The sequence below is a fragment of the Callithrix jacchus genome, chromosome 8 (assembly GCF_049354715.1).
Source record: "Callithrix jacchus isolate 240 chromosome 8, calJac240_pri, whole genome shotgun sequence".
Taxonomy (NCBI): Eukaryota; Metazoa; Chordata; class Mammalia; order Primates; family Cebidae; genus Callithrix; species Callithrix jacchus.
The window spans coordinates 65,642,800-65,655,958 of NC_133509.1; the positions used below are offsets into that span (position 1 = coordinate 65,642,800).

The 13,159-nt window shown below is 41.6% G+C and overlaps 1 protein-coding gene across 1 annotated transcript in view; it reads left to right on the forward strand.

Annotated features, from left to right (window-relative positions):
- The window catches only part of LOC128928797 (uncharacterized), a 63,864-nt gene extending 51,994 nt beyond the window's left edge, over positions 1-11,870 (forward strand). Inside the window, exons 5-7 of the mRNA XM_078333174.1 lie at positions 3,681-3,786; positions 5,477-5,629; positions 8,538-11,870. The gene's annotated coding sequence lies outside the window, so the exon portion shown is untranslated. The remainder of the gene's footprint in view (positions 1-3,680; positions 3,787-5,476; positions 5,630-8,537) is intronic.
- Positions 11,871-13,159: the final 1,289 nt, after the last annotated feature.

A 13,159-nucleotide genomic window follows, 5' to 3' on the forward strand; every position in this document is an offset into this window, starting at 1 on the left:
TTATAGAATGCCCTTCAACTTGGGTTTGTCTGATGTTCTACTCATGATCAGATTGAGGTTATGGGTTTTGGGGAAAAAGACCACACAGGTAAAATGCCACTCTTATCACATAACAAGTGTACAGTGAGATAGTTTTGTCATTTCCCCACTGTATTCTTTTTCCTCTCCCCTTTCCATATGTATTCTTTGGAAGGAAATCACCATGTGCAACCCACACGTAAGGGGTGGGGAATTAAGTTTTGCCTCCTTGAGGGTAGAATATTTACATAAATTATTTGGAATTCTTCATGGGAAATTTGTCCATTTTCCATCATTTATTCAATCATTTGTATCAGGACTTACAGACATTTATTTTATACTTTGAGTAATAATCTAATACATTTTCTGGTTTTGGCCTTTTGGGTGTTCTTTCTGTTGGCCCTAGTGTCCACTTGACACATCCCCATTGTTTGTTTGTTTGTTTGTTTTAACCCTTGATTACTTTCTGGCATTTAATTTTTTCTTCCAGGCATTTGTTTTTAATTTCCTGTCACTTCTTTTTTTTTTACAAGATTTTTGGATGTTTCTCAGGCACACTACATTTAAACAGGTATTGACAGAAGAGCTTCCTATTTTTGAGATCTTAAGAGTCACATGGGGCCCTTATTAAGAGCTTCATGCCTCTTCTCTGAAGATTCTGATTTAATACCTCTGGATTGAGCCCTAAAGATCTGGAATTTATAACAAGTATCTCCAGATGGTTCTTACAATCAGGAATGTTTGGTAAACAGGGAATTAAGGTCATTTTAATTAAGATTTCTGAGTAAAGCTTAATTTAGATAGATAACCACAATTGGTAGGGTTGGAAGACTAAGTCTCTGTAGTTGAAATTCCAAGTGTATTCAAATGCGCTATTGCTTTTAATCCTCATTATTCAGATACGAAGTAGGAAGAATATTTTATAGGTGAGGAGAGTGAAATCCCAGATAAGAAAGTGGCTTTCCTGAGATTGCACAGTGGAACGCACCACCATACCATGATCAATAGGCAGAGACAAAAAGCAATACACAATCTCTTGTGTTTTGGGATTTAGAATAGCATTACTAAGTAAGATGACTAAAAAGATAGGATGTCAGTCTGCTGATAGGACTGAATTCTGAGCAATAAAGATTTATAATCTAACAGTAAAACTGATGTACCTAAGCAAGCCACTGTTTCCAGTACCTTTTCTTCCATCAAAGTGTACCATGTTCACATTTTTTTGAGTGCCAAGTATGTGCCAAGTATAGCCTGCTCTTTTAACTTCTTTTTTAACTGGTTCCTTTTTCAAAAATCTAGACAGGCCAGGCGTGGTGGCTCATGCCTGTAATCCCAGCACTTTCGAAAGCCAAGGTGGATGGATCACTTAAGGTTAGGAGTTCGAGACCAGCCTGCAGCATGAGACCCTGTCTCTACAAAAATTAGCTGGACATGGTGTCACATGTTTGTAATCCAGCTACTCAGTTGGCTGAGGCAGGAGAATCACCTGAACCCAGAAGGCAGAGGTTGCAGTGAGGTGAGATAGCACCACTGCACTCTAGCCTGGAAGACAGAGTGAGACTTTGTCTCAAAAAAAAAAAATTGAGATATAAATCTCCATGAGTTTCCCACAGCTGCCATAACCAAGTACCACAAACTAACTTGCTTTAAGCAACAGAAATTTATTCTGTCACAGTGTTGAAAGCTAAAAGTCCAAAATCAAGATGTTGGCAAGACCATGCTCCTCCCAAACCTCTAAGGGAGGATCCTTCCTTGCTTCTTTCAGCTTTTGATACCCCCAGACATTCCTCTGCTTATGGCAACATAACTGCAATCTCTGCTTCTGCTTCACATGGTTATCTTTTTTCTCTGTGTTGTGTTTCTATATCTTCACATGGGACATAGAGGAAAAAGATCCTCTTTTTGTAAGGATTCCAGTCAGATTGGATTAAGGACCCACTCTATTCCGGTATGACTTCATCTTAATTATTTACGTCTGACTCCTCATATCCATTAGGAATCACTGCCCATGCCCCTGTTTCCAATGCCTAGCAACCACAAATCTGCTTCCTGTCCATATGGATTTGCCTATTCATAGGCATTTCCTGTAAGTAGGAAAATCATATAATAAGAAGGCTTTTCTGTTTGGCTTCTTTTTTCTTTTCAAGACATAGTTTCACTCTGTTACCCAGGCTGGAGTACAATGGTGCTATCTTGACTCACTGCAACCTCTGATTCCTAAGTTCAAGCAATTATACCTGCCTCAGTCTCCTGAGTAGCTGGGATTACAGGTGCATGCCATCACACCTGGCTAAATTTTGTATTTTTAGTAGAGATTTTACTATGTTGGCCAGGCTGGTCTCAAACTCCTGACCTCAGGTGATCTGCCCACCTCAGCCTCCCAAAGTGCTGGGATTACAGGCATCAGCCACCATGACTGGCCAGCTTCTGTTCTCACAATTCATCTACACTGTAGTGATAGCAGCAGGAGGCAGACAAATGCCTAGGCAGATAGGGGAAGGTCCATGGTGAAACCCCACCTTCAAGCCAAAAATAGTCCGAAGGCTGAAAGACTGTAATACTGGTTCCAGATGAAACCAGCAACCCAGAGTGAGAACTTCTGTTCCTATTTGCCCACCCTTTCCCAACAGGTTCTGAATAATGCCTTTCAACCAATCAAATGTTACCTTTTCCAACATTGCCTGTGGCCTTCCCTTCCCCATCGTGTGCCTATAAAAACCCCCAGACTCAGCCATACTGGGGGAGAGGACCCAACCTTCCAGTCACCTCTCTGCTAAGAGCTGTTTTGTTGCTCAATAAAATTCTCTGTCCTCATCACCCTTCAATTGTCAGTGTGACCTCATTCTTCTTGGATGTGGGACAAAAATTCAGGACCCACCAAACACATGTACTCAGAAGGCTGTAAACATTGTGGCCCTCTGCCCTCCACCAGCAGAGGGCAGCCTCCCCACACCACTGGAAGCGATGGCAGGGCCAAGCCAGGCACGGAGCCAAGGTCCAGAGCCAGGCAAGGGCCTGACCAAGCTGTTAACATGCCGCCATCCCTCAGGCTATAGATGGTGGGACTAAAAGAGCTAATTAGCACATTGTAACATCTCTGGTGGGACTTAGTTTTGTGGGCACTCCTGCCTGGGCACCACTGCATCCCCCTGGGGAGACACGCCTGGTCTAGCTACAAGCCCTGCATGGAGCCTACCCCTGTGCTGATGTTTGGAATGGCTGATCAGACCCCATACTTACTTACTGACACATTCCCTCCTGCCAAGAGTTGAGCATGTAGTTGCAGCAGCAGCAGTGGGAGCCATGGGCTGGAGTGCAAGCCAGACATGGCCCAATGGGCCAAGCAGATGGGACATCCCCTGCTACAAACCTGGCAAATGGGTCCAAGAAATATCCTGTGTCTGTAGCATGTATCAAGTGCTTCATTCCTTTTTACGGCTGAGTAATATTCCACTATTTGGTTATAACACATTTTGTTTATAGACTCATCAGTTTGATAGACACTTGGGTTGTTTCTACTTTTTGGTTATTATAAATAATGCTGCTATAAATGTTCATGTACAAGTTTGTGTGTGAACATTTTGATTTTTTCATACCTAGGAGTGGAATTGCTGAATCATATCATAATTATATTTCTTTCTGTTTTTGTTTTTTGAGAAAAGAGTCTTGCTCTGTTGCCCAAGCTGGAGTGCACTGGTGTGATCTCGGCTGACTGCAACATCCACCTCCTGGGTTCAAGCAAGTCTCCTGCCTCAGCCTCCTGAGTAGGTAGGATTACAGGCACATACCACCACACCCAGCTAATTTTTGTATTTTTAGTGGATATGGGGTTTCACCATGTTGATCAGGTTGGTCTCAAACTCCTGACCTCATGATCCACCTGCCTTGGCCTCCCAAAGTGCTGGGATTATAGGTGTGAGCCACTGTGCCTGGCCAATTATGTTTAATTTCTCACCAGTTAGAGACCTATTATACAGCATGGTGACTACAGGTAATGACAATATATTTTACTTTTTTAAAAATGCAAATAGAGTGGTCAGATGTCATGGTGCACACCTGTAGTCCCTGCTATTCAGGAGGCTGAGGTGGAAGGATTGCTTCAGCCCAGGGAGGTTGAAGCTGCAGTGAACTGTGATCATACCAGTGCACTACAGCCTGGGCAACAGAGCATGACCTTGTCTCAAAAAAGAAAAAAGGTAAATAGAGTGGATGATAAGTGTTCTTACCACAAAAGTGACAATTATGTGAGGTAATGCATTTGTTAATTAGCTAGATTAAATTATTCCATAATGTATATATACTTCAAAACATTGTGTTCTACACAATACATACAATTTTCTCTGCTAATTAAAAAAAAATCATCAGCAACATACAGAGGTTGTAATTTTTCTACATCCTCCCCAATGCTTGTTATTGTTTGAATTTTTTTTTAATCATAGCTGTGAAAGGAAAATAAATCTTGGGTCCTCAAAATCACTAAGCCAAAGGGTAAAGTCAAGCTGGGGACTGCTTATGGCAAACCTGCCTCCCATTCTACTCAAAGTCACCCCTCTGCTCACTGAGATAAATGCACATCTGATTGCCCCCTTTGGAGAAGCTAATCAAAAACTCAAAATAATTTGAGAAAATTTTTCTCTTACTTACCTATGACCTGGAAGCCCCTCCCTTCTTTGAGTTGCCCTGCCTTTGCTTTGAGTTGTCCCCTTTTCCAGGCTGAACTAGCATTCATCTCATGTATGTTTTTTTTTTTTTTTTTTTTTTTTTTGAGACATAGTCTTGTTCTGTTGCCAGGTGCCAGGCTTGAGTGCAGTAGCGCAATCTTGGCTCACTGCAACCTTCACCTCCTGGGTTCAAGCAATTCTCCTGCCTCAGCCTCCCGAGTAGCTGGGACTACAGGTGCATGCCACCACACCCAGCTAATTTTTGTATTTTTTAGTAGAGACAAGGTTTCACCATCTTGGCCAGGTCTTGATCTCTTTACCTTGTGATCCTCCCACCTTGGCCTCCCAAAGCGCTGGGATTACAGGCATGAGCCACCACGCCCAGCCCATCTTATGTATGTTGATTGTATTTCATGTCTCCCTAAAATGTATAAAACCAGACTGTGCTCTGACCACCTTGGGCATGTGTCATCAGGACCTCCTGAGGCTGTATCATGGGTGCCTGCTCTCAACCTTGGCAAAGGAAACTCTAAATTAACTGAGACCAGTCTTGCATATTTCAGGTTCACATTTTGGTAACCACAGAGGGATTCTGAATGGAGGTGCACCTGACCTTTGACAAATCTCCTGTGGGTGCTTGGTATCAGCATGAGCTAACTTTATGATTCAAACCAATAGGACAATTTGTTGAGATCTGGGAGCACCCCCTCCAGAGGATATCTAAAGTTTATTTTGCTGTACAACTGCACTCTCACACCTTTTTTTGATTGTTTGTTTGTTTTACTTGCTTCCAACAGGAATGCAAGATTTCTTGCTTCCATGATGATGGAAGGCAAGTAACTCCTTTATAGAGTTTGAGCTTGCTCCCAGCAGGGAAGACGAGTTCAAGTTTTTTCCTGCTTTAAGGATGGTAAGGAGCAGTCAGTCTTCAGCCTGAGACTTATCCCTAGGTAAGTAGCTGAATTGTCTTGGATAAAGTTTAACAACCAGCTGGTCTTAATTTCTCCTTATCATTAGAGCACTCAGTGACCAAGTCTACCTGGCTTCATTAAACAAGAGGGAATTCCAAAGCCTCACTAATTTGGCTAAAATTCCTTGCAGCTGCAAAAGAGGGGGGAAAAAAAACCCATGTGTTTGGTTTCTGTGTTTGCTTCCTCCTAAAAAAAAAAATGTTCTTTCATTTACTTTTCTTCCACCCTATACCTTCTTCCCTCTTTGCCATCTGCAGTACCAAAAAATCTAGAGAAGGCTTCTAATAACTTGAATCCCTTTAAAGAATTCAGAACAAGGCACTACTCACCCCTTTTAGGGTGTTCTGTTTTCCTTGTGGCGTTTCAAGAGTCATGGGCAGATTCTTCTTAGGTCTAAAGTTCTGTTTTCCTGTATTACATTAGCTGACCTCTTTGGCTTTGCAGGCACCAAAGATGACCTTGTACTGTGAGAGGATTTGACCCTGGCATGTGAAATGAGGAACAAGAGCTAGAAAGATAGGGGTGGCTGAACACAGTTTACAGGAAGTGGTCGTGGCTGTTGGGTTTTTTTTTTCTCTCCTAGGAAGTTGTTTAAGGATTCTAAGTTCAGAGATGCATTCTAAAGGGTCTTCTCTGTTGCTTTTTCTCCCAAAATTAATATTTGGCTTGTCTGTGAACATTTGCCTGAGGAACTGAACTGTTGTTTTCATAGGTAAATGAGATACTGACTTTTCTCAGCTCAAAAGAAAAAGGGCATTTTGCTCCTCCCAGACAAAAGGAGCCCCTGGGTGATCAGGGGCCTCATGGTAGTGTCTGGGGGATTGACTCTCCAAACGATGTGCAATGTCCCTACAGGGAAATCCCCAACAAAAATTAATTTTGCAAAGGGCAGCTGGGTGCGGTGGCACATGCCTGTAATCCCAGCACTTTGGGAGGTTGAGGTGGGCGGATCGCCTGAGATCAGGAGTTTGAGACCAGCCTGGCCAACATGGTGAAACTCTGTCTCTAATAAAAATACAAAAATTAGCTGGGTATGATGGCAGATGACTGTAATCCCAGCTACTCAGGAGGCTGAGGCAGGAGAATTTCTTGAATCTGGAAGGCAGAGGTTGCAGTGAGCTGACAGTGACAGAGATCATGCCACTGTCCTCTAGCGTGAGTGACAGAGCAAGATTCTGCCTCAAAAAAAAAAAAAGAGAGAGAGAGAAAGAAAAAGGCTTGTCCAGGAAACGTATATGAGGGCTGATCACCCAGCCTTTGGAGCCCTCTCAGAGGTCATAGAACTTTGGAAAGAGAAACTGAGATACATAAGAGGGTGGAAACGACTCAGTAGTGACACACTGGAGTCTCGCTCACTAGCAGTACACATGAATCCACCACACAAAATCCTTAGGCCACAGCTCAGTTCCTCCTTTTACGAAAATAAGTAGGAAATGACCAGGCATAGTGGCTCATGCCTGTAATCCCAGCACTTTGGGAGATGGAGGTGGGCGGATCACAAGGTCAGGAGTTTGAGACCAGCCCGGTCAACATGGCAAAACCCCATTTCTACTAAAAATGCAAAAATTAGCCTGGCATGGTGGCAGGCACCTGTAATCTCAGCTACTTGGGAGGCTGAGGCAGGAGAATCACTTGAACTCAGGAGGCAGAGGTTGCAGTGAGCCAAGATTGTGCCATTGCACTCCAGCCTGGGTGAATAGAGCAAGACTCCATCTCAAAAAAAAAAATAAATAAATAAAAAAAATAATAAAAGATAAAGAAAAAGAAAAGAAGTAGGAAACAAATAATCTAAGAATGAGGAGAAAACAAGGAGAATGGCCCACTTTTAAGTAATCTGTAGATTTCATGGCACCTCTACTTGCCAGAGTTTGTGTAAAATGGAAGTAGTATGGTCTTTGTGCACATTTACATAAAGGAAAAAGAGCCCTAAGATATGTTTTGGGAAAGGACTGTTATCTTTGTTTCAAAGCTAATTTATAAACTAAGTTCCTCCCAAAGTTAGTTTGGCCCATTCCTAGGAATGAAAAAGGACAGCTTGGAGTTTAAAAGCAAGGTGAAGTCAATTACCTCAGATCTTTTTCACTGTCTCAATTATAATTTTGCAGTGGTGGTTCCATAACTTCCACAGTTTTCATAAATAATCTGGGTAAATAATTAAAATAATTAGAATCTTTAGAATCTAAAGTTATATTAAATAATATAGCCTGGCACAGTGGCTCATGCCTGTAGTCCCAGCACTTTGGGAGGCTGCCTGGCCAACATAGTGAAACTCCATCTTTACTAAAACTATGAAAAAAAATTAGCCAGGCATGGTGGCAGGCGCCTGTAGTCCCAGCCACTTGGGAGGCTGAGTCAGGAGAAGCACTTGAACCTGGGAGGCAGAGGTTGTAGTGAGCTGAGATCACACCACTGCACTCTAACCTAAACAACAGAGCAAGACTCTGTCTCAAAATAATAATAATAAATAGATATTTTATTATTTGAGTATTTTCCAATAAAATTATATTATAGAAAAACATTCTTTCTGAAAAAAAGTGTGTCCTTTTTTTTTTTTTTTTTTTTTTTAGACAGAGTTTCGCTCTTCTTACCCAGGCTGGAGTGCAATGGTGCGATCTCGGCTCATTGCAACCTCCGCCTTCTGGGTTCAGGCAATTCTCCTGCCTCTGCCTCATGAGTAGCTGGGATTACAGGCATGTGCCACCATGTCCAGCTAATTTTTTGTATTTTTAGTAGAGACAGGATTTCACCATGTTGACCAGAATGGTCTTGATCTCTTGACCTCGTGATCCACCTGCCTCGGCCTCCCAACATGCTGGGATTACAGGCTTGAGCCACTGCACCCGGCCCTTTTCTTTCTTTTGACAGAGTTTTGTTCTTGTCATTCAAGGTGAAGTGCAATGGTGTGATCTCAGCTCACTGCAACTTCTGCCTCCTGGTTCAAGTAATTCTCCTGCCTCAGCCTCCTGAGGAGCTGGAACTACAGACATGTGCCACCATGCCCGGCTAATTTTTGTCTTGTCAGTAGAAACAGGATTTCACCATATTGACCAGGCTGGTCTCAAACTCCTGACCTCAGGTGATCCACCCACTTTGGCCTCCTAAAGTGTTGGGATTACAGGCCTGAGCCATCACACCCAGCCAGATGTAGTAATATTAATAGTTCATTATTACTTGAGGAGGGGGACAAAAGGGAGAAAAGTGAGCCACTGTGCCCAGCCTATCAGGTGCTCTGGAATGCAGGTTTCTGATAACTTTGGAGATTGTGACATCAGAATAGAGGGAAAACTTTCGGGATTCATGGAGATCTGAAATATTTATGAATATTAAGTACAACAGGAATTAAATGCATGGACTGAACTGATAGAGGACTGAAGTAAATCTTTTTGACTTTTTGCTTGAAACGTTACTGATTTTTTGTTTTGTTTTTTTCAGAATCAAGGCACTGTTTCTTTTGAGCTATTGACAACTTTTAACGTGTTAGTATACTCCTCTGAACAAAATTTGGAGTGTGTTTGTTTCTCTCTGCCTGATTTCTCCAGAATTTGGAAGCTGTTTGTGAGCATTCTTAACTTATGACAATACAGTTATTTGCATAAGTGCAATAAGAATCTGTGTTCATTTGTAGTAGGACACACTTGGAGAAACTGGTTATTTTTTCAAGTTGTAAAATAACTTTGACTGGAATGGTGTATTTTCCTTTCCAAATCAAACTTGACTTATGCAGCCAATAAAAACTCCTTGGGAAAACTTGCCTGATACCTTTGTTTACATAGTCCATATACAGGGTTCCTGGCCTGTGGTAAGTAAGGAATGTCACTTTCTGATAGGCCCCAGAGCCTCAAGTTTATCTTGGGCCCTTAAGAGAGGAATTCACCCAACTCACAGGTATTTGATGGTACAAATCCATGGCTGGGCTCAGCTTTAAAAACTCTTATCTAACATTCCTTCTATGGAACAAAGTTTCATCGAAGCCAATGTGAAAGAATGTAAAAAAATTATTCTTGCTGCACTCTATACAAATAATCAGGCCAAGTGTAATACAGCAAATCAGTCTCACTATGATTTGTCTTTAGTAAAAATGGGAAACTGGAGAGAGAAAAATTATGTTTCAAAAACTATAGTACACCTGTTGTTAGATTATAGTCTTGCCTAATGTTTTTCTATTTTTATTATTTTCTACAGTTTGAACTGAATTTTAATTTTTTTTGGCTACAAGTCTTCAAAATAATGTTTTCCATTTTTTTCTTATTTTTCCCCTATTTTTTTTCTGATTTGGAGTCACTGAAAACTAAGCTGTGCTTTCTTAAAGCCCTGTGAACTGAAGCTAGACACCTTAAACTTCAGAATAAAATAACAGTAACCCGTTTACATACATAAGCCACTTTCATACTTGCCTACTGATATATGGACTTGAGAGTAATGTGGCTTATTCAACAAACAAGCATTTATTGAGTACAAAAAACAAAGAAGAGTAATGTGGCTTATATTGATTTTCCAGGATTATTCTTTTGTTTTTAGTTTATTCCCCCTCCCTCCTCCTATTTTCTCTTAATAAGACATGAAACTTTACAACCTGCTAAAAGGAGCTCTCCTAATAACTTATGATCTACCTGTCTACCATCCTGGCCATGAGAGATCAGATGAAGCCTGAGACCAGAGACTCATTTTCTTCTAAAATGCTTTCTCCAAAATATTTTTTAAAAAAGAACAAGGGAAATGTGAGAGGAAAATAAATCTTGGAGTCCCCGAATCACTAAGCTAAAGGGAAAAGTCAAGTTGATGACTGTGTAGGGCAAACCCACCTCCCATTTTATTCAAAGTCACCCCTCTGTTCACTGAGATAAATTCATATCTGATTGCCTCCTTTGGAGAGGCTAATCAGATAAATGCCTCCTTTGGAGAGACTAATTAGATAACTTAAAAGAATGCAACCATTTTCCTCTTATTTACCTATGACCTGGAATCCTCCTCTGTGCTTCAAGTTATCCCACATTTCAGAACCAATATTCATCTCACATATGCTGACTGATGTCTTGTGTCTCCCTAAAATGTATAAAACCATACTGTGCTATGACCAGCTTGGGCACATGTTGTCGGGACCTCCTGAGGCTGTGTCACTAGTGTGCATCCTCAGCCTTGGCAAAATAAACTTTCTAAATCAACTGAGATCTGTCTCAGATACTTCACTCATGTGGAATGGTGTCTCATTGTGGTTATGCATTTCCCTAATGATTTTTTTTTTTTTTCTGAGACGGAGTTTCGCTGTTGTTACCCAGACTGGAGTGCAATGGCACGATCTTGGCTCACTGCAACCTCCGCCTTCTGGGTTCAAGCAATTCTCCTGCCTCAGCCTCCCGAGTAGCTGGGACTACAGGCGCGCACCACCATGCCCAGCTAATTTTTTGTATTTTTAGTAGAGACAGGGTTTCAACATGTTGACCAGGATGGTCTCGATCTCTTGACCTCATGATCCACCCGCCTCGGCCTCCCAAAGTGCTGGGATTATAGGCGTGAGCCACTGCGCCCGGCCATTTCCCTAATGATTAATGATATTGAGCATCTTTTCATTTTCTTATTGAGCATCTATATGTATTTCTTGAAGAAATGTCTATTTAAGTCCTTTGCCCATTTTTAAATTGGGTTGTCTTTTCAGTATTGAGTTTTCTGGTTTTTTTAAAAAGAAAAAATAGAGACAAGGTCTCAATGTTACCCAGGTTTGTGTTGAACTCTTTGGGCTGAAGCAGTCCTCCTGCCTGAGCCTCTTGGAGTGCTGAGATTACAGGCATAAGCCACCCCATCCCCGGCCTTCAGTGTTGAATTTTAAAAGTTCTTGATACATTCTGGATACTAGATTCTTATTAGATATACAATTTGCCAAGTTCTTCTTCCCATTCTGTGTGTTGTTTTTTCAGTTTCTTTATGGTGTCTTTTAAAATACAATAGTTTTAAATTTTGAAGTCCAATTTATCTCCTTTTTCTTTGGTCACCTGTGCTTTATGTGTTGTATCTAAGAAACCATTGCCAAATCCAAAGTCACAGAAATTTACATCTATATTTTCTTCTGTGAGGTTTATGGTTTCAGCTTATATTTAGGTATTTGATTCATTTTCATGTAACTTTGGTATATGTGTGAGGTAAAGGTCCAATTTCATTTTTTTGCATGTGGCTATCTAGTTGTCTTAGCATATAACTGACTTCTTAATAAATAGCTTGGTTGAAATCTGCTTGAGCAAATGTAAAGATATAATGTGTTTGATGAGTAAGAGCTACTGCTGTATTCATTGCAATGCTGAGTTTGGAATTCAGAAATGAAGGGCACTCTAGTGGGTAGAATAATGGCCCGTAAAAAGATATGTTCTAGAACCCATGATTGTGATTTAATTTGGAAAAATAGGCCTTTCTAAGTATAACAATTAAGGATCTAGAGGAGATCATCCTGAATTACTCAGGTGGGCCCTAAATCTAATTAAAAGTGTGATTTATAAGGGACACATAGAAGAGAGACAGATGGAGAAAGCTTTGTGAAGATGGAGCAGAGACTTGGAGTTATGCCACCAGAAGCTAAAGAGTACCTGGGACACTAGAAGCTAGAAGAGGCAAGAAAAGATACTTCCCTAGGGCCTTTGAAGGGAGCTTAGACTCTAATTTCAGACTTCTGGCCTCCAGAATGGGGAGAAAATATTTTGATTGTGCTAAGCCATCAGATTTATGGTAGTTTGTTACATCAGTCCTAGGAAACTAAAACAGACACTTTTGAATGATTATACAAAAGATGAATATGGGCTGGGTATGGTGGCTCATGCCTGTAATCCAAGCACTTTGGAAGGCTGAGGCAGGTAGATCACTTGAGGTCAGAAGTTCAAGGTCAACCTGCCAACATGGTGAAACCCTGTCTCTACTAAAAATACAAAAATTAGGTGGGTGTGGTAGTGCACGCCTGTAGTCCCAGCTACTAGGTAGGCTGAGGCAGGAGAATTACTTGAACCCAGGAGGTGGAGGTTGCAGTGAGCTGAAATGGCACCACTGTACTCCATCCTGGGCAACAGAGTGGGAATAGGTCCCCCCACCACAAGAAAAACAAGCCATTCCTGAAGCTATCACATGCTTCATCATACCTCAAAAGAAATTCTTTCAGCCAGGTCCAGTGGCTCATGCCTGTAATCCCAGCACTTTGGGAGGCCAAGGTGGGAGAATCACCTGAGGTCAGGAGTTAGAGATCAGCCTGGCCAACATGGTGAAACTCTGTCTCTATTAAAAATACAAAAGATAAGCCCAGGCGTGGTGGCTCATGCCTGTAATCCCAGCACTTTGGGAGGCCAAGGCGGGTGGATCACAAGGTCAGTAGTTCAGTACCAGCCTGGCCAAGATGTTGAAACCTCGACTCTACTAAAAATACAAAAATTAGCTGGGCGTGGTGGCATGTGCCTATACTCCCACTATTCAGGAGGCTGAGGCAAAAGAATCGCGTGAACATGGGAGGTAGAGGTTGCAGTGAGCCGAGATAGTCCC